At 32.2% G+C, this 21,529-nt stretch overlaps 1 long non-coding RNA gene across 1 annotated transcript; it reads right to left on the reverse strand.

Annotated features, from left to right (window-relative positions):
* Positions 1-2,261: 2,261 nt before the first annotated feature.
* LOC128292834 (uncharacterized) lies at positions 2,262-3,070 on the reverse strand. The gene is made up of 2 exons (XR_008282781.1): positions 2,831-3,070; positions 2,262-2,550 (listed from the first exon to the last, which is right to left on the reverse strand). It is a non-coding gene; the product is annotated as an uncharacterized LOC128292834 (long non-coding RNA).
* Between the last annotated feature and the right edge of the window lie 18,459 nt (positions 3,071-21,529).

The raw sequence follows: 21,529 nt of genomic DNA on the forward strand, positions 1-21,529 counted from the left end.
TGTGATATCTGAATTAATTGTATGATCTGATAGAATGCATATTAGCATGTCATTTTTGTATGTTGCATTACATCGGGGTTGGGTTAATGTTTTGTAGGAAGTATTCTGAAAGGCTCTTTAGCCTGATATCTGGCAGCTCAGCTGCTATTATCTGATAATGTGTCGCATTTCGGTATAACATGGTGTGTAGGGAAAGGTGGGTCGATTTTATCCCTACATGGTGTGTAGGGTTGGACGGAGTTGGTGTGTAGAGGCTGGTGGGTAGGACTCTGTTATTTTGTTCTGTATTTGATTCTATATCTGAGTGGGCTAAGGTCCACACTGATTCTGTAAAGTGCTCAGGCCCGAACTATGTATAAATATATGACTGATTTTGGATATGTGTTGTGTGCATATTTTTTATGGGGATTACACACTGAGTTTACAAAAACTCACCCTTTTCTATTTAATCTGTTCAGGTATTCCCCAACATTAGGCGGATCGATGCAGCGGAGGTCTCGACGATGGCCACTCGTAAAATTTTGGGACTGTTTTCCACTATTTTTCCTATTCTAGTTATGTGTTGAAGGTTTTTGATCTAAATGTTTGGGACTTTGGACTTTTCTAGTTTTTAATTTGGTTTTTATTTTGTTGATGATTTGTTACTGATAAACAAGATTTAGAATCCGGTTTTCTCTAAAAGCGAACGCTTTTTTTTCTAAAATAAAATGTTTTCTTAAGCTTCTGTGTAAAAAAGATATGTTTTAAAGCTAGTCAATGAGAACATGTTTTCCAGATTAAGTAAAAGATAATGACTGGAACGATTTTAAGTGTATCAATGCGTTTTCAAAAACACTCTCATGTGACATCGCCAAATTCGGCCATAGCGTCTAGGCCAGGTTTGGGGTGTTACAATTTTAAATAAAAACAAAGACAATATTCCGCGTTTAGAAACTCGAAAATGTTGTGCCATAACTTACGGGATTTTGATTTTCCTCATTGGATCTAAACAACCGAATATCCTTTTAAAAATCAAAGTACGAATTTTAAAATAAAATAATTTAAAGGCAAGCTTATTTTTGAGGGTTCAAATGTCGTGTCCTAACTTACGGGATGTGACATTTTGTTATCTCGAGACAAGAGGGCCTTTAATGCTCATTTCAATTTATTCAAGTATTTTTTTCAACATTAATAAAAAAAGGATCGTATTTTAAATTTTTTTCGAGTTGCCGACTTTCGACGTTAAGACATTAATTAATCAATTAGGTACCAAATTTGGGCGTTACGAGGGTGCTAATCCTTCCTCGTACGTAATTGACTCCTGAACCCGTTTTCCTGAATTTCGTAGACCAAAATTGTTGTTTTAGTAAATAAAAATGTTTTATTAAAACGATCAATCATAAGATGACCCGATCGCACCTCATAAAATAAGATTGATGGTGACTCCATTTTTATTTTTAAAATAAAAAGTCGATTTCAAAAAATGGCTTCGACAATTTAGAACCATTATATGAGTGTATTTTGTAAGTAAAATATAAGTGATACTTGATTTAATAATTCAGTTTTTAAGAGAAAAATTTAATGGAGTGTGATCTAGATCTTTATATGAGTGTGAAGTTGCTATATGGTAAGTGGTTTAAATCATCATTTGTATATACTTGAAGTTAATATATTCTCTCTAACTAGACCTTGCAAACGTAAATGAAAATCATACTGTATAACCAATTTTTTTGTATTACTGTTTTTTATCGTTAATTGAAAAATTATAACTGGAGATACATCATATCGTAAAAATCAATTGTTTCATAATTAAAAATGCACAAACAAAGAAACATCAATGTCAACATTAATTATCTCTCCCGAAGAGTTAAGATTAAGGTTACCACTTTAAACTGCATAATTCTAAAAGCAGAAGGTGAGCGGATAGGAATTTGTCCCCTAATCATACATTCTGACTCAACATGAATTGAATATATGCTCTTTTATTTTTTATAAAAATTGAATATATGCTTATTAACTTTAAAAAGAAAAGAATGTATATTATACGTGTCTCCTTCAAATAGTTTTAGCTTTATTTTATTCGTAACTAGTATGGTTCCTATTATGTTTCATGTTGAATTAATTGTTTTAATCTTGTTCTTGAGTTAAATAATGTAAAATCGAGAAAGATATTGGAATCATTAACGTCTTTTAAAAACAACATGAATACTGTAATAGGTCCATTTCACTCGGGCTCATAAAAAATTATATCAGAACCAAAAAAAAAAAAATAATAATAATAATAAATAAAGCCATGAGCTAAATAAATTAAAAGTTCAAGTTCTTTTACAAAAATAAAGGCCCAAAACACTAACCCAAAGTCCAATAACAAAACATAGCCCGAAATAAAAATAAAACACTAGTCCAAAACCTAAAATCCTAGCTCAATTTACATACGGCCCAAATGAGCCCAATAATGAGAAAACACCAGAAACCCTATAGGTTTCTGGAATACGCAGTGCAACAGCTAGCCATGGAATCGAGCCTCTCATGAAGGGCCTCCTCACGAGTAGCTTGCTTTTCTGTACGCTTCTACGTCAACATAGAACTTGTGAGACAGAAATGCTAACAGAATATACAGCAAAAAACAGTAGGAAAATAGAATTTTCATTTTTTATTTATTCTGTAAATTCGGCTATAAAAAGCTATGGTTTGTACTTTGATGGTTTACCCATACTAAGTAAAAAGAAAACAAAAATTATAAAGGTGATTTTGAATGCCTTATATTTTATTTCTCCTGAATTTGTTCCATATTTTTTATTTTGCATGTGATTTTCTGCATACGAAAATAAATAGAAAAAAGAAAGCTTACTTTCAAATGAGCCATCAGAGGCCTTATCTTCTTCGTCGAAATCGAAGCTTGAAATAGGTTTTCGAGGCTGAAATCGGACCTTTTGAGGCAAGATTTAAAATGAGGGAATGGGATGATTTCATTGCGTGCTATCATCCACCGATTATAATGGTGGAATGGTAGTGGTTGAATGGCAAATCGAATAGGGGCAAACATCTAAGGTTTCCCCTTTTCTTTCCCATTTTTGTTTTGCTGCGACGCTTAGATTTGTTTTAGGGATTTTTTTTCTCTTTTAATTAGCAAAATGAAGTGATGTCGTTTAAGGCCTGATTTGGTAGCCTTGAAACGACGCCGTGTAGGCCTACATGATCCGATCCGATTCCTTACCCCCAGGATCTGCGTGTTTCTGCGGAGAGGCGATAATTGAGTGCTAGGCCCTCCCCTTTCGCCCGCTCATTCAATCATGCATTATTTGTTTTACTTCATGTTGGAATTTAGCCCTGTAATCTGAGCATGTTTGCACTTTGGTCCACGCCTCAACGCTGCGTTTTGGGGTCTGAAATATTTTTAGCTTTAGTCCCTGGGCATTTGCACGAATTACGCGTTGGTCCTCATTTTAATTTCAAAAGGTTATATTATTTAAAATTACCCTTTCATTTTAATTTTATTTTAATTGAGTTTTTTTCCTTTTATTATTTTTTTAAAAGATCCATTTCACATTCATTTTTTTTAATTCTTGTTTACTTATTTTTATATTTTGAGTTACCTTGATAATTATATTTTGTTTTTAGAGTTATTATTGTAAAATTTTTATATCATATCTTTTTAATATTTTGTATAATATTTTATATAAATGTTCTTATACATTATTATATATATATCATGATATAGTAAATTTTATTCTATGTATATTATTAATCTTATGTTATTTTGTACATATAATTTCTTTTAAATCTATTCACATATTTTATTATATATTTTTGTTATTCAAAGGAAAATCCTATGTATTTTATGTATTATTTAAATTATTATATATATACATATATATTGGTACATATGTTTGATCTATATACATAATTATATTCATGTTATTTTATACATATAGTTTTTCTAAAATCTATTTGTATACATAGTTATGTTTTAAAATCTCTTACATATATAATTTATGATGAAATTAATTTAATCTTATAATTTATATTCTAATTCCATGTTATTTTTACATATAATTGCTTCTAAAATTTATTTACATGTACATATATTTAGTTTCATATTTTACACCCTTGCTATCGTTTCATATTTTATGTATTATTTAAATTATCTTTTATTGTATGGGTATTGTCAACTTTAAATAAATGTTTTATTTCTAAATATTTGGCATATTATTTGATTTGAATGTCTCCTTTTTTGCAACATCTATTATAAAAATTATATATATATTCTTAGTTTTTTAAATTATTTCAAGTTCTAGCATGTGTTATTTGCTCATCAATGCATTATTTCTTAGAAAATATTTTGTATCATATTAGTTTTATGTTGTTTGGTACCTCATGTGTTAATTGTTTTATATTATTTCATGTATATTTGTTACACCACATTTATTCATTTTGATGTATTATTAAATCAATTGTTGTTCATCCATGCTTGTGAATTTGGTTATATTTTGGATTAGTTATATTTAATTGTTTGTTTTGTTAGTTGGTTAAATAAGGTTATATTATCTTCATTCATCAAGTATTGCATTTTATGTGTGCATATTATCCCATGTTTATTATTTTTCTATTGGTTTACAAATGTCACTTTATAATTTCCAACTCTTTAGAATCAATTATTCCATTTTGTTTCAAGTCAAATAAATGTGTTTTGAGCTAGTTTACAATTTTTTATTTAAAAATTCTAAAATAAGGTAATGTTCAATGTTTGGAAATTCAGAAAATCGTGCCCTACCATGCTGGGTTTCGATTTTTTGTTGGACTGAATAATTGGACATCCTTTTGTAATTTTCAACGTATGAGCTTTTAGAAGTCAAAAATCAATCGTGTTTTCAAAGGTATAAAGAATCGTGTCCTATCATGCTGGATGTGATGCTGTATACCTTTGAAACGAGAGAATTTTGACGACCAACTTGAACCACTCAAATGTTTTAAAAAGAACCATATTTCAAAAAATTTTCTAAAATCTTAGACATAAGGACAGCACTTAATCAATCTGGTACCAATTTTTGGGCGTAGTGAGGGTGCTAATCCTTCCTCATATGTAACCAGCTCCCGAACCCATTTTTGAATTTACGTAGACCAAAATTGATTTAAATAAAATGTTTTATTAGGTGATCCAATAACAACTGAACAAAAAAATTGGTGGCAACTCCACACTTTGTTTTAAAAGTCGATCCCCGTTTTTTTTCCTAAAATAAAAAAATGGTTTCGACAAATACAATAGTATTACTACTAACAATCAAAGAAAAAATCCTCCAGACAACTAAAACTATAATGCATTAAACAAAATTCACCACCGGGCTTTAAAAAAAAAGGAAGATCATGGTATACCAGCTTTCGCCAAAGCATTCTCCATACCATTAACTTGCTTGTGAATATCTTCGAACTGAAATTGAGCCAACTGGTTAGTGCCACAGTCGATATCCCCAAATAATTTTTGTAATGATCATGGTTTATAATTCCTATTCATCAGCCATTCCGAAGTTACACTTGAGAAAAATTCGATGACTAAAGGTACACGCGCCTTCTAACATGACCCAATATACATATCCACATATGTTTTAATTGCCATTACATTTGTCATTTCTGATTCCTTATCTTAAGTCCTCCTTGAGAATAACACACAAGCCACTCTTTTATCATCTATCAAAACCCCACCACAACTCGCTTATCCTCCAAAGTAAGAGCTACATTTCACAGGCCAAAACCGCCAATAACCTTCAGAAAATAAGCAGTCTTCATGCACCACCCTTACCCAGATCAAAGACCTCATTTTAGAGTGGTTCAACAGTGAAAGTAGATTCATCAATTTATGTTGAAAACTTTATTATTCTGAGCTAACCACATGGTCCAACATGATGTCAAAATCACAATCAACCATAAACTTTTTTGAAACCCTTTCAAAACAAAATTCCTCTTGTAAAGATTTTTTATTCGAAATCCCATAAGGTGCATAAACATTAATCAAGGTTCCATCCAAATCTTCTTCAATCCATTTTAATTCCCCAACAACAAAATGTTAGAACAAATATAACAACCTGCTTGAAATCGAACATTGTCCCAAATTGTTATTACCCATCCAAAATTTCCTACAGCAACCGAAAATCAAAATTCAAAGTCTAATCACTCCCCACCTTCCTAATTATGTCCTCAGTACCCATTACTAGCTTTGATTCTTGAATGAAACACAAATACACTCTACCTTTACAAACTCTTTTAACATAGTTTTTTTTTTCATATCCGAAAACATGCCCCTAATGTCCCACAACAAAACCCCCATTCTTCCTCCCCCCGGAAAAACTCTCATACACAGTATAATATTACAACTACAATTGCTACTAACCTGCAAAGTGGCTTACAGACCCTTTCTCTTTCCTTTGTTGCTCTGATCTACCTCTCTTCTAGTATCATAATCTTATCTACAACTTCTTGCTTGTCACCTCAAACACTGAACCCAAGTTTTTTTTTCCACTTCTCATGAGTTCCTAGCCTCCCTAAGAATCACTCTCTTTCTATTGTTGATGTCAGAATTGGAGAGGTAGGCATTAACAACAATCTTCTCTTTGCATGCGATTCTTTTTCTTTTTTGCTTTCTCAACACCGGATCTCTCTTCTTCTTCTCTACTACAGAAATGATTCTATCTTGAATTTCATACATCGATCTAATCTTTCAACCATGGTTTTTTTTTTGTTTCTTATGTTTAAGAAAAATTGGAGATTCCCCCTCTAAAACTTTTTTTTTCTCTGTTTGTTTCTCCCCTACCAAAACTCTCGATCTTTTAATAAGAATACTACAATCTAGCTCCCCCTGACTCTTTGGAGTTGCCTATCTGTAAGCCCAAATCTACCTCAGGCCCACACCCTCCTCAATTTCTCTTTGCTTATCTTTTTGCTCCATCTATATTTTCCAATCCTAGTACAGCTATTAAAAATCCCATGTTACTAACATTTTTAATGGCTCGATTATTATACCCATTTTTATCCTTCTCTCCCAAACTAGGTTCGATTCTCTTTCCACTCATTTGTTCCTTTTCCAACCTTAACATATTTTGTAATGTATTTTTACATCTGTCATTATCGTTTGATTTTTTGAAGATAAACATATTAATTGCTTCATCTTCCCAAACTAGTCTCTCCTCTGAAGCCTTTTCTGATCCAGGTCTCTTTGCTAATTCAAATTCTAATACGATTTTTTCTTCCCTATCTTGCATTGATTCCCCATTTTCTCTTCCCTTCACGCTATGGTCTTTACTGTTATCACCTAAAGATTTCGTTAAACCCATTTCAACAACTCTTATAGGAAATTTTATCTTCCCCACCTCTAGATTAGATTATCTCGTCTATTCTTTCTGGCTAATTGTGTAATGCCCTGATAAATTTATTTCTGTATCTATGAATTTTGACACAAATGTGTATCTACTTCAGTGGTTAAGTGTTTTGGGTGTGTGGGGGGTCTTGGGTTAAAGTCTTCCTTTTGCTTATTTTGTTATTTTTCTAATCCAAGCCTTACCTTTGAGGAGTGGGCTTACATAAAATTGTCTGTTAATCTATATCAGAATGAGCCTAATGGTCTGAGTGGTAAGGGAGTTGGTGTATTGGAGGTCCTATGTTCGAATCTCTACGCAAGCGTGGATGTTAATTTTTGCTCGGTTGTCTAATAGAGTTTAGGTGGAGTTAAAATTCTGAGGGAGTTATCAGTAATGGGTTAGTGAGAGATAATTAAAGGATATGTGAATATCTTTTGTTTTATTTTTTTTCTTTTGTCAAAATTTCCTCTCTTTTCCAAAAAAATCCCCAAAGAATTTGACATTAATTTTTCCTTTTGTTCTCTGCCATTTTCTCCTTCATTTTTTCCTTTCCAGCGATTTTGTTTTTGTTTTCCTATCTGCTATCGAATTTTCGTATCTCATAATTTTGGTGCTAATTGTGCATTTTTGGTAAGTTTGGTAAGTGCGATTATTGTTTTGGTTAGTGAACCATTGGTTAATGGGGTTTGTTTGGTGTTTAGGAGAAGACCAAGGGGCTGGTGGTTTCCAATCGGTGTTTTAATTGTACGGAATCACCGTTTCATGTTCAAAGGTAAGGGTTTTGGTGGATTAAAGGGTTGTTTGTTTCAATGTGGTTCGGTTTAGTGTCAATTTAAGCAGCTAATTCGATGATTTTTGGTTAATTTTAGGTGCTGTGTGACTCGAGATTGTTTTCGCATCAAAGACGTAACAGGTGTTTACCCGAAATGCAAAAAAAAAAGCTTCGACGAAAGCTAAAAATCACACTGTCGATGCCAAACGGGTGTGTGTCTGATTGTGTGGTCACACGACCGTGTGGTCAACGAAGGCATGGCCGTCCGTAAGACATGACCATGTGGTGGTGTGAATGTGGCCGTGTGGGTCACACGGGCTAGGCCAAGTTAGAAGTGTGGGCCCACACGGGCATTCCACACCGGCGTGTGGATTTTGGGCCAGACCGTATGGGCCCACACGTGCATGTGGGCCCATAATTCTAAAATTTTTCTTAGGGTTTCACGGGTTGTTCCGATCGATTGTGGGCCTGCCGTAGGGTCGGTAAAGGCTAACTAAACCTAGATTATGTGACTTGCTATTCTAATAGTATGCTCTAAGTAGAACACTGTTATGCATGTATGATTATTCTACTATATGCACTTTGATATCTGTGCACAAACATGATAGGCATGTTATATCTGTATTTGTATTTGTATTTGTATTCTATATTTGACTTTGGGGTAGGATTATATACGTGGAGGAAGTGTTTTGTATGGCGAGCGTCGCTTATATTCTGGCAGCTTGGTTGCACTTTATTTGATATGTGTCGTAATGGCACGATATGGTGTGTAGGGATGTGTTGGTGTTTTGAACCCCACATGGTGTGATGGAATGGTCAAAGTTGGTGTGGAGAGGATGGGGGTAGGATTCTGTATATTTGATCTACATATATGTTTTTGTTATCTGTATCTGAAATGGACATGAGTCCAAATCTGTAACTGACTGTATATGAGATTTCAGTATGTTTGCATGTCTATTTATGTTGGGTTACACACGGAGTTTACGAAAACTCACGTCTATTTGTCTGTTCTGTTCAGGTAATCCACAGACTTAGGCAGATCAGAGCGACAGAGTCTCGCAGTGACCACTCATCTATGAACCGACTTTATGATTTTGGTTTTAGTTTAAATTAAGGATTATTTTGAGAGTTTTGTAAAAATTGGACTCTTCGGACTTTTGGTTTTATTTTGGATTTGAGTTATCAGTTTAAATATTTTATAGCATAAAACATGGTTTTACCAAAACAAAGGTTTTTTGAGAACATAAATGAGATTTTTTAATTAAACAGTTTATGACTTCCACTGTAACTTACGTTTTGGAAAATAAATAAGTTAAGAAAATGCTTTCAAATATATATATAAACGAATATGAGTTTTTGAAACCTGAATGGTTTGACGAAACGACTCCGTTTCAAAACCCTACCTTATGATATCTCCGAATTCGGCCATAACATTTAGGTCAGGTTTGGGGTGTTAGAGATTGATTTATACAATCATTGATATTTTATCGTAACTTTTAACCGATGTAGAATTCTCACCAAGAGAGATTAACTCTCACTATACACTAGCTATCCTTTTGAAGAAAGTATAGTTCCAATAGTGTAGAGGGATGCCAAACGCTTCAATCCACGACACTCTTTCCACTACCATTGCTTTCTCCGATCAAGGCTCAATTTTGATAATAAAAAAAAAAACTCTTTCAAGTATGGCCAATCATTCTGTTTCAATACATCGAACAGTTCTAAGTCTAGTATTTCAATCAAAAAATGTCTTCCTTGGATTCTTCTATTTTTAATTTCCCCTAATCCATTTCTAACTATTCTTTTAAATAAGCTCTTTGAACCACAACATGTTGCTATCGTACCCACCAAGCATATTTGAAGCTTCCAAAGTTGCTTCTCTTCAACATGTCCCTGAACTTTTATACTGATATTTTTTGCCTTACAATCCTCTTTTCCAGTCTTATTCAGGTTGTTGCTATATATCACAGAGTTTTCTACTATATATCACAGAGTTTTCTCTTGCTTCCATTCTGCTATTTTTTTGTGACTTTTCATACTCCTCCCTTTCATTTTTTTTCATCTATTCCCTAAAAGTTAAAATATATTTAGTCAAATTTAATCAAATTATAGAATAGATTTTAAAAGTTAAAATATATTTTAAGTGTATGTACTTTCTTGGCATTTAGAATTTAATCTTCATATTATTATTTTAAGAATTTAGTCCTCTATTAGTGACTAATCTTAACATTAAGTTTTTTGGGCTAACTAAGATTTTAAAATTTTTAGGTTTTTGTGAAAATTTATAAAAATTTTGGTAGGTCTATTTGAAACTTTAAAAATTTTAGAGGTTTAATGAAATTTTACACAAAAAAGAAAGTAATGAGTCTAATTGAATTTTTTAAAATTTTCAAAGCTTAATAATAAATTTCAAAAATTTGGAATAGTTGGAATATTCAAAAATTTCAAAAATTTTCAAAAAATTTTAGAGGTTTAATAAAAATTTACACAAAAAAGAAAGTAATGCAATAATAAAAATAAAATTGAAATTACTAATTAAGACTTTTCTTAAAATATCTATTTAAACTCGTCATGATAAAATAAATTTTTATTGGAATAGTTGGAATATTTAACAATAATAGCTATTTAAATTAACTAATGACACTATAAAGATAAAGATATATAAATTATATACAATCACATAATAATTTAATAAAAAGTTTCGATATTAATTATATAGACTATTTAATAACATTTTATATAAAATATTTATATGAGTCTATTTAATTACTATTAACAATTTCTTCAATTGGAACCACGTGTGTTGGCTTAATGCCGAGGTGTTCACCGCCCCAAGTGTGGTCTGAGTTCAAATCGTGCTAGTCGTGTTAATGGAAGTGCACATCTTCCCCAAATATTTAGACCAAGTTCGTATCTTGAGGTTGACATTGTTAGGAGGACTTTACCTGAATCCACCCGGTCTGAATAGAATTAGACTCAAACCGTAAAATAGATGACGACATTTGTAACTATAAAAGAAAAAGAAAACATATTTAATTTTTAAACAAATTGCTATATAAGAATAAGAAGAGATTATTGATGTTCAAATTTTAACCTATATATACAACATAATGGTTAGAGGTGTGACCTAAATTTATGTTAAAAATAATGGCAAGATAGAGGAATCTACGAGGACGAAAGTCGAGGGCCGAAGGCCCGAATGGAAGTATATTTCCTCTGTTTGATATTGTTTTGAATAAGATGTTTCAACCTTACTGCATTACTTCTATTAGATGTTGATTAAAATATTATTTTTTTGTAACCTATAAATAGATATGGGCTATACTTCTCTTGTATCATTTTAATTCGACATTGTGAATTTTTTTCTCCTCTGTCAGTGATTTTTCCTGAAAGGATTTTTACGAAAAATTTGTGTGTTCCTCTTCTTTCTTCTCTTTGCAATTCTTTGTTATTATCGAAATTCTATTTTATAATAATTAAATTGAATGCTTTTATTCTAATAATTATATTAGACCTGTAGACACTCAATTTTGCCCGGCCCATTTCAGTATTTAAAATAATAACCCCCCCAAAAAAAAACGAAGTCCAAGTTCAGTCCAGAATTACAAATATAATTTGGCCCGATCGGAATGGGCCATTACTTGAAAAAATTTAAGGTCCATCTACAAGCTTGACTCATATGGAAATATAATCTTCAATGATATGTAATCTTAGATATGATACAATCTTAAATATGATTGCAATCTTAGATATGATACAATCTTAGATATGATTGCAATCTTAGATATGATACAATCTTAGATATGATTGCAATCTTAGATATGATATACAATCTTAGAAGATATGATTTTGTAATCTTGGAGATTTAATTTGTAGATATCCTTTAATCTTAACCATTGATGTAATTGATCAGATTGTTGGATTTCGGGAGGCTCAACTATAAATAGAGGCCTCTCCCTTCATTGTAAATCACTGGAGTTTTGGGAAGCAATAAGAATTCTTGAGAGCATTCACTCAAATTTCTCTCCCTCTTGCGTTCTTACTCTCTCTGGTTTGTTCTTATTTTATTCTTCGTCTATCTTAGTTTTTCAACCTTTTTTAATTTCACCCCTTTTTTATATACTTTTAAACTTATTTTTAATTTATTATATATATTATTTATTATATTATTTATATTTTCAAAATTTTTAAATTATTATTATATATTTTCAAAATTTTTAAATTATTATTATATATTATATTTTAACTTATATATCTTATATATTTATTTATTTATATTATACATTATTTTAAAACTTACATTTTTATATTATATATTATAAATTATTTCATTTATTATTATTTTTATATACTATCATATATTATCTATTTTAAAATTCACTATTAAATATTATATTTTATGTATTATTAAATGTTTATATTATTTTATATAATACAATATCATATTTTTATTATTTTATCTTAAAATTAAAGTTTATCTATAATATATTATTATCACCCATTTCTAAATTGTATTTTAATTATATACACATATATCCAAATTACTCACTTTATTTTATTAAACCTTTTATATTTTTTATATTATAAATTGTCCATGTATTAAATTCTATTTTCATGATTTTATAAAGTGTTGATTGCTTGATAATATATGTTACTATATTATTATTATTATTTTTATATATTATTGTATTTGTTTGTCTTGTTTTGTTTTTATACAATCATACATCATGCATCATTTTCTCGTTTATTAATATGTTTAAATATATGTTGAATTACATGTTTATATATTTTATCTATTCTTCTTTAATATATGTTGTTTTTATGTATATTTTACTTATTTAAAATTTGCCATATTTTATATTTCTTATATATATATATATATTAATTAATGTATGACATTTATGTTATTGTTATTATGCTTTTATTTACCTATTTCTATAATATGTTATCTTGTATGTTATGTTTTATTATGTTAATGTGCTCCTTCATGCATCAGTTTTAAAAACAAGACTTCAAAGTTTTCAAAAATAAAAAGGCAATGCTAGGTGTTTGGAAGCTTCGAAAAAGTAGTGCCCTAACTTATTGGGTTGCAACTTTTCGCGTTGAGTTCGAATAGTCAAGTACCCTTCTAATTTTTTTTTAAGGTTTTCAAAATACGAGCAATTGTCTTGGAATTTCAAAGCGTTGTGTCCTAACTTATTGGATGTGGCATTTTGTCGTTTCGAGATAGGGATTTCAAAAAGGGGGGCTAACTTAGTGTTAATATTTTGATATGAGTGAATCTCAATTTTCAAAATCAAAATATTCTAAAGAGGATTGCATCTTAAAATTTTTGAATTTCCGACATTAAAGACACTTGATAATCAATTAGGTACCAATTTTTGGGCGTTATGAGGGTGCTAACCCTTCCTCGTACGTAACCGGCTCCCGAACCCATTTTCTGATTTCGTAGACCAAAACTAATGATTTTAAAACAAAACATTTTATAAGGTGATCCAATCGCACCTTAAAAAATTGGTGGCGACTCCCGTTTTCATTTTTCTTAAAGTCGATTCCCATTTTCCAAAACTCGATTTGAAAATGGTTTCGACAGCTTGGCGACTTCACTGGGGGCTAATAAGAGAGTCAAGCCGTGTAATTAATTATCTCTTGTCTTAATGTCGAAAATTAAAAATTTTAAAATTTAATCTTCTTTGCATTACATGTGTTTGTGTTATTGCATGTGTTGCTATATTCTAATACGCATTGCATTTGCATGACCGTTGTGGTCACACCCTTAAGTGGGAGTGAGAAGCTACGCCTTCGTGAGGTTTTCGCCTCCGTGCAAGACAGTGGATCACTTTCGGGATACATCCGTACCTATAGTTTCGTGAGATTTTCATCTCCGTGTAGCCATAGGGAAATGTGTTCTCCTGAACTAAACTCGATTCAAATGAGCCTATAATGGGTGAGGATCTAGGAATCTGCTGGTTCAGGTACCTCAACTTTAGAACTAAACCACATATAGAAGGACTGTAAGAGCTCAACCTAGATAGAATTATACCGTAATTATTACCCTTGCAGGTTATCTTTGAGTTTATTGTTATCATGTGATACTAACGATCTCCTTTCTTTTGTTGCATATCATTTTGCATTTAAAAGGTATCGATTTTCAGTCAGTTTCTAAGTTAGAGAGTTTTATTATGGAGAACGGACTTCTTGATAGAGTGGAAGACAACGCTAACGTCCATATATGGTCAGAGCAAACTCAGTTAGTAAAGAAAAATAGTCTAGCCATGGGATATGTGTCAGAGAAAATCCTATATGGTACCCGTGGTGGAGGAATATTCAATTTTGTGGCGTTGTCCTATGATTCAAGTTGATAAAGTTTACTCAAGGGCTAACTGTATTCCAAATTTTGTGAGGAAGTTGATGAATGTCATAGGGGGAGGGAGTGAGCTAAAATGGAAAGAACAGGAGGGAAAAGGGGCAGTCTTAGAATTCCTGCCTCTTCCGCCACTAGTGCGTCTTAATGTTGTTTCCAATCAAAGCAGGATTGGATACGAAGAAGATTGTTCGACACTCTATGGCAAGGCGTGCTACAGGGCAAAAGGTAATGTATTCACCAATCATTTTAAGGTGAACAAGAAGAGTATTGATGGACATTTCCACCATTACAACATTTCTCTTTCATAGGAAGATGGTCGATGGTAAGAGTGTTGGAAGAAAAGTGATTGACAGAATGCGTGGACCTACAAAGGTGAGTTGGATGGAAAGAATTGTGCCTATGATGGTAAAAGGCTTATTTATTATAGGACCAAACAACAAGCATGAGTTCACTATGTTGCACTTATCAGAGATAATGGAAATGCAAGCCCTGATGATCTGTCAAAATGGACACAAAAGAATGAGATTAAAGAAATCCATATCATTTAAAAGACCTTTAAAGTACAGATTAACTATGCTGAGAAGATACCCATCTAAGCATATCAAAATGCTTTGCGTGGACAGGAATCTAAAAGCTCTCAAGAAACCCTAAAGGTGTTGAATATCATTTTAAGGTAGCATGTTAAGCAGGAATGCGCACTTGTTTGCCAATCTTTCTTTCAAGATAATCAGAACAACTTCACAGAAGGGGTGTCCATAGATGTAGAGATTATCTTATGAGTGAAACCATAGCTCAAATTCGGGATGGTAGTAGATCATTTACGGACCATGAAGGTACAAGCTGATACATTGAGCACAATCAAATCATTGTCAAGAGTTAGCTTTGTTAAGTTAAAACTTTAGGCCATAGGACGAAGGCGTATTTGTAATCCATCCATATGTAAAGATATTCTTTTTCTAAATAAAGTTTTCTTAATGAAATTAAGTCGAGATCGATACCTTTTTGCATTCATGCATTTGTATTACATCGCATTATATGCATTTAAATTATAAAAAGACCATAATTAGTTAAAGTTATTAAAAAAAAAAGAAAGAAAAAGAGAGAGAGAGAGAAGAGGGTCACGGCTAAGTGAAAAAGAGACGTTCCCTTACATATCCCTGACTTTTGTGTCAAGAGGGATAGCTTACCCGGAGAAGGGGGTGTTTGGAAATGAAAATAATCCCATCAATGTCATACATGAAGAAGGGACTGAACAAAGAAATCTTGAGGGCATTCGCCCTTACGAACCGGGAAGTTCTTTAAACAATTGGACTATAGAAGAACTTCCTGTAATCTTTAGGAATTTTACGGAGTAATATTCAGAACACTCTTGTTGCTTTAAAGCCTAAGAGTAATGAGATTTCTTTTGAGAAGTGGGCTCATGTTCAGACATTTTTATTTTCAATAAAACATACTTTTATTATTTATCCGAGTAAATATTCTTTCATTCTGATTCTTTTGACCTTTGACATTCTTTATAAATTTTCATTTCATGTAAATAGTCATTTTTGAATTCATTTATTCCTTGTATATTCTTTTGTGTGCCTATCATAGATCACTAGATACCAATGACACGGGCAACAATACTATAGATTCAGAGTTCCTTTTAAGTGCGATATGTGTTTAGAGGAATCTCAATACTTTGAAGGTGACAGAAATTGTGACTTGTTTCTGAATTTGTTGAAAATGGTTTTTACCCCATGAAGTGGTGGTAGGAAATATAGCCTTAGAGGAAGGAAAGATTGCGAAATTGGAATTAGCTGAGGAGACAAAACAAGACCTTGTTGAGACTATTATGGGAATTCAAAAATATGGTCCAAAGACGCATGCAGGAGGATTTGCAATTACCAGGATAAACATGAGGTTTTGGGGCACTGTTGGTCCACCATGGAAAGGGATCGCATCAGTTGTACAATGAATGCCAAATTTAAAGGAGTAAAGACTTATGGGGCATGTATGTTATGGGCCCGAGCTCATCAAAAGTTTCAAGCTGACAATGACTCATCTTTGTAGACGTCAACTACTCCATTAAGAGGGGGAGATAGCTTCATATGTCAATATTACAAAGTCAAAAATCATCTATTTCAAAAAAAAAAAGCAAAAAGATTATATATAACTGCACAATGCCAAAAGTTTGCAGTCTTTTCAAAGATAATGCGCCATACCACAGTACAACAAAGGTTGCCAAAAGAAAAGAAAAAGAAGAAAAAACAAATTACAAAAGATGATCGAGACTGGTAAAAATTGGCATAAGAAACTACCGCCTACTCTCTATGCTTACGCTGGGGCAAACACCTTCAATTCCAATTGTTTCAAAGGTTCCAACCATCATCCTTGGAATGGGTGCATTGTTTGGCTTTCCTGAGCAGTCTGATGTGCTGTCAATAGCTGCGATGGTTAGCTCCGGGAGGTGGCCATTGATTTTCAGCTATGGGGCATCAGGCCGTACACAGCCACTGAAGCTTAAAATGATAGATTCTTTCTTCAAAACCAGTTTCTGATAAAGTTGATGACGGTATCATGAAGGAAGCTCTCTTAGACTTCTATACAAGTTCAGAGAAGAGGAAACCTAATCAAATCATTATTTTCAGGGAGAGGGTTAACGAGTCTCAATTCAATCAAGTTTTGATCAAGTTATTGAGGCTTGCAAGTTTCTTGGCGAGAAGTGGAACCTTAAAGATTGTGGTTATTATTGTACGAAAAACCATAATACCAAGTTTTTTTTTTCAGCAGGGATCTCCTGACAATATGCTACATGGTACTGTCATTGACAACAAAGTATGCCATCCAAAGAACAATGATTTTTACCTTGGTACCCATGCTGGAATGATTGGAATCACGAGGCAGACCCGCTATCATGTTCTCTTAGACCAGGCTGGGTTTTCGGCTGATGATCTGCAAGAGTTTGTTCATTCTCTATCCTACATGTATCAAATGAGCACTACAGCCATATTTGTTGTGCCTCCTATTTGCTACGCTCATTTGGCAGCTTCACAGTTGGGGGCAATTTATGAAGATTAGGGATGCTTTAGAAACATCATCGAGTCATGGTGAGATGTATGCTCCAGGAGTAATCTCTATACCTCAGCTTTCCAGGTTGAAGGATAAAGTCAGCAATTTCAGTTTTGTCTGTTGAGAATCATTGAACCATCTTTTTGTAGGGTTTGACAAACAATAGCCAGGACGGTGTTGGGGTAATCCCTTTCTCATGGGTTTATGAATCAAGATTTTTCCTCCAAGCTTTGATGGAGTCAAGAATTGAATACCTCTAGTAAACTTAACTTGAAAGTATTCATCCTAAGCAAATGTACCAAGAATGGATGACACAGACTTATGACAAAAAAGGTTCGTCCAAAAGAATCTCATAAAGGAAACCTTGCAAAAGGATGCCGAATTGGGAAGGGCCATATGTTACGAAGAGGGCTTTCTCTAGAGGTGCATTGATTTTGATAAGAAATGGATAGGAAGAATTTATCTGATCTAGTGAATTCGGACTCAGTCAAAGAGTACTTTGTCTGAAGGGGAAGGGAAGCCAAGGTGAAAACCCGCAAAGGGCACTTTGGGACTTCTATTTAAAAAAAAAACAGAAAAAAAAAAAGAGAAAAAAATAAAGAGAAAAAAGAAAAAAATGGAGAGGCCAAGGTGAAAACCCGCAAAAGGCGCCTTGAGACCAAAGGGGTTTTGAGTTGAAAACCCGAAAGGGCAGCTCAAATTTGGAAAGTCATGTAGTGACCTTGTTATACCGGATTCGACGAGAAGTGAAGTATGTTACATATCGAGGCATCAATGAATTACTTTGGATCTTTTAAACACATGTTGAACTCAAGAAAGTCTTCATGGAGCTGGTGTATAGACGCTCAAGTGGCGATATCTGGGGTATCTGATTTTTTGTCCTATTTACTATCTTTGGATTCTCTTTCTTCTCAAAGATAGATTCCTAGATTAACCTCCTTTGTCTTTTTGATAAATCATTATCCTCAAGATCAATTTATTCGTCCTATTATTCATAAAGTGTGTTGCATAGAAATAATTATTGATGAACTAAATATCTTTACAAACGAAGTTTTGCATATTACTCTGGAAATTTCTAGATAATACAAGAAACTGAAACAAGTCAATTGTTTAAAGAATTTCCATATTTGAGGGTCAGATGTACTCGAGGAAATTTCTTCTTCAGTCCAAAAGGTGGTTGGACATTTTAAATTGATCTTAAGAAAGGATCATTTCATAAACATCTCCAGCGGGTCACAACATTTGGAGAATGGCATAATAGGACTAAATTGATTCAAAGCATACAAGCAGAGTATGATTGATACATCAAGAAGTATAAAGTTAAAACTTCGATGAGGGAATGAGTGATGATGCCCGAAATAAGGGTCATATTCATAACATTTCACATTATAACATGTCTAATTAGGAGAATTTGACTCACTTCGATCATAGGCATGAGCTCATACACATTCTACAGGTTATGTCTTTTATGGGACAATGTAGATCAAAGAAACAAGATTTGGCATCCCTATGTTTATAGGGAACAGATCGAAGATAGTAGATCTGACATTCCTGTGCTCTCTGCGAAGCAGATTGAAGATTTCAGCATGGCATCCCTGTGTTTATAGGGAAAAAGTTGAAGATAGCAGATTTGGCATCCCCGTGTTATAGAGAACAGATCAAAGATAGCAGATCTAACCTTCAGATGTTTATACTGAAGCAGATCCAAGATGATTTGGCATTCTTGTGTTTACAAGGAACAAATCAAGGACATAGCAGATTTGACTCTCAGACGTTCTCAAATATAGCAGATCTAACCTCCAGATGTTTATACTGAAGCAGATCCAAGATGATTTGGTATTCTTGTGTTTACAAGGAACAAATCGAGGACATAGCAAATTTGACTCTTAGACGTTCTCAAATATAACATATCTAACCTTTAGATGTTTATACTGAAGCAGATCCAAGATGATTTGGTATTCTTGTGTTTACAAGAAACAAATCAAGGACATAGCAGATTTGACTCTCAGACGTTCTCAAATATAGCAAATCTAACCTTCAGATGTTTATACTGAAGCAGATCCAAGATGGTTTGGCATCCTTGTGCTTACAAGGAACAAATCGAGGACATTGCAGATATGACTCTCAAATGTTCTCAAACAGACTCAAGAATGGCATCCTTGTGCTTACAAGGAACAAATCGAGGACATTGCAGATATGACTCTCAAATGTTCTCAATCAGACTCAAGATGGTTTGGCATCCTTATGCTTACAAGGAACAAATCGAGGACCTTGCAGACATGACTCTCAAATGTTCTCAAACAGACTCAAGATGGTTTAGGCATCCTTGTGCTTACAAGGAACAAGTCGAGAACCTTGCAGATATGATTCTCAAATGTTCTCAAACAGACTCAAGATGATTTGACATCCTTACAAATCGAAGAAGCAGACTCAGTGTCTCTGTGTTCGACAAAAACAGATCAAAGATATCAACATAGCATTCTTGAGGTCGTAGGGAGAAGGTAGAAGACCATTCGAGGAAAAGATCGCAAAGATTGGGCTAGGCCGGGCAAATTTGGTCCTTTATGGTCTTTGCTCAATTCCTATTACATAGCAATGAGCAAACAAGGGTAGCTGTAAACACTCAATTTTATCCGGCCCATTTCAGTATTTAAAATAATAAACCCCCCCAAAAAAACAAAGTCCAAGTTCAGTCCAGAATTACAAATATAATTTGGCCCGATCGGAATGGCCCATTACTTGAAAAAATTTAAGGTCCATCTACAAGCTTGACTCATATGGAAATATAATCTTCAATGATATGTAATCTTAGATATGATACAATCTTAAATATGATTGCAATCTTAGATATGATACAATCTTAGATATGATTGCAATCTTAGATATGATTGCAATTTTAGATATGATATACAATCTTAGAAGATATGATTTTGTAATCTTGGAGATTTAATTTGTAGATATCCTTTAATCTTAACCGTTGATGTAATTGATCTGTACCGTTGGATTTAAGGAGGCTCAACTATAAATAGAGGCCTCTCCCTTCATTGTAAATCACTGGAGTTTTGGGAAGCAATAAGAATTCCTGAGAGCATTCATTCAAATTTCTCTCCCTCTTGCGTTCTTACTCTCTCGGTTTGTTCTTATTTTATTCTTCGTCTATCTTAGTTTTTCAACCTTTTTAATTTCACCCTTTTTATATACTTTTAAACTTATTTTAATTTATTATATATATTATTTATTATATTATTTATATTTTCAAAATTTGTAAATTATTATTATATATTATATTTTAACTTATATATCTTATATATTTATTTATTTATATTATATATTATTTTAAAACTTACATTTTATATTATATATTATAAATTATTTCATTTATTATTATTTTTATATACTATCATATATTATCTATTTTAAAATTCACTATTAAATATTATATTTTATGTATTATTAAATGTTTATATTATTTTATATAATACAATATCATATTTTTTATTATTTTATCTTAAAATTAAAGTTTATCTATAATATATTATTATCACCCATTTCGAATTGTATTTTAATTATATACACATATATCCAAATTACTCACTTTATTTTATTAAACCTTTTTATATTTTTTATATTATAAATTGTCCATGTATTAAATGCTATTTTCATGATTTTATAAAGTGTTGATTGCTTGATAACATATGCTACTATATTATTATTATTTTTTATATATTATTGTATTTGTTTGTCTTGTTTTGTTTTTATACAATCATACATCATGCATCATTTTCTCGTTTATTAATATGTTTAAATATATGTTGAATTACATGTTTATATATTTTATCTATTCTTCTTTAATATATGTTGTTTTTTATGTATATTTTACTTATTTAAAATTTACCATATTTTATATTTCTTATATATATATATTAATTAATGTATGACATTTATGTTATTGTTATTATGCTTTTATTTACCTATTTCTATAATATGTTATCTTGTATGTTATGTTTTATT

Source organism: Gossypium arboreum, chromosome 5 (assembly GCF_025698485.1).
Source record: "Gossypium arboreum isolate Shixiya-1 chromosome 5, ASM2569848v2, whole genome shotgun sequence".
NCBI lineage: Eukaryota > Viridiplantae > Streptophyta > Magnoliopsida > Malvales > Malvaceae > Gossypium > Gossypium arboreum.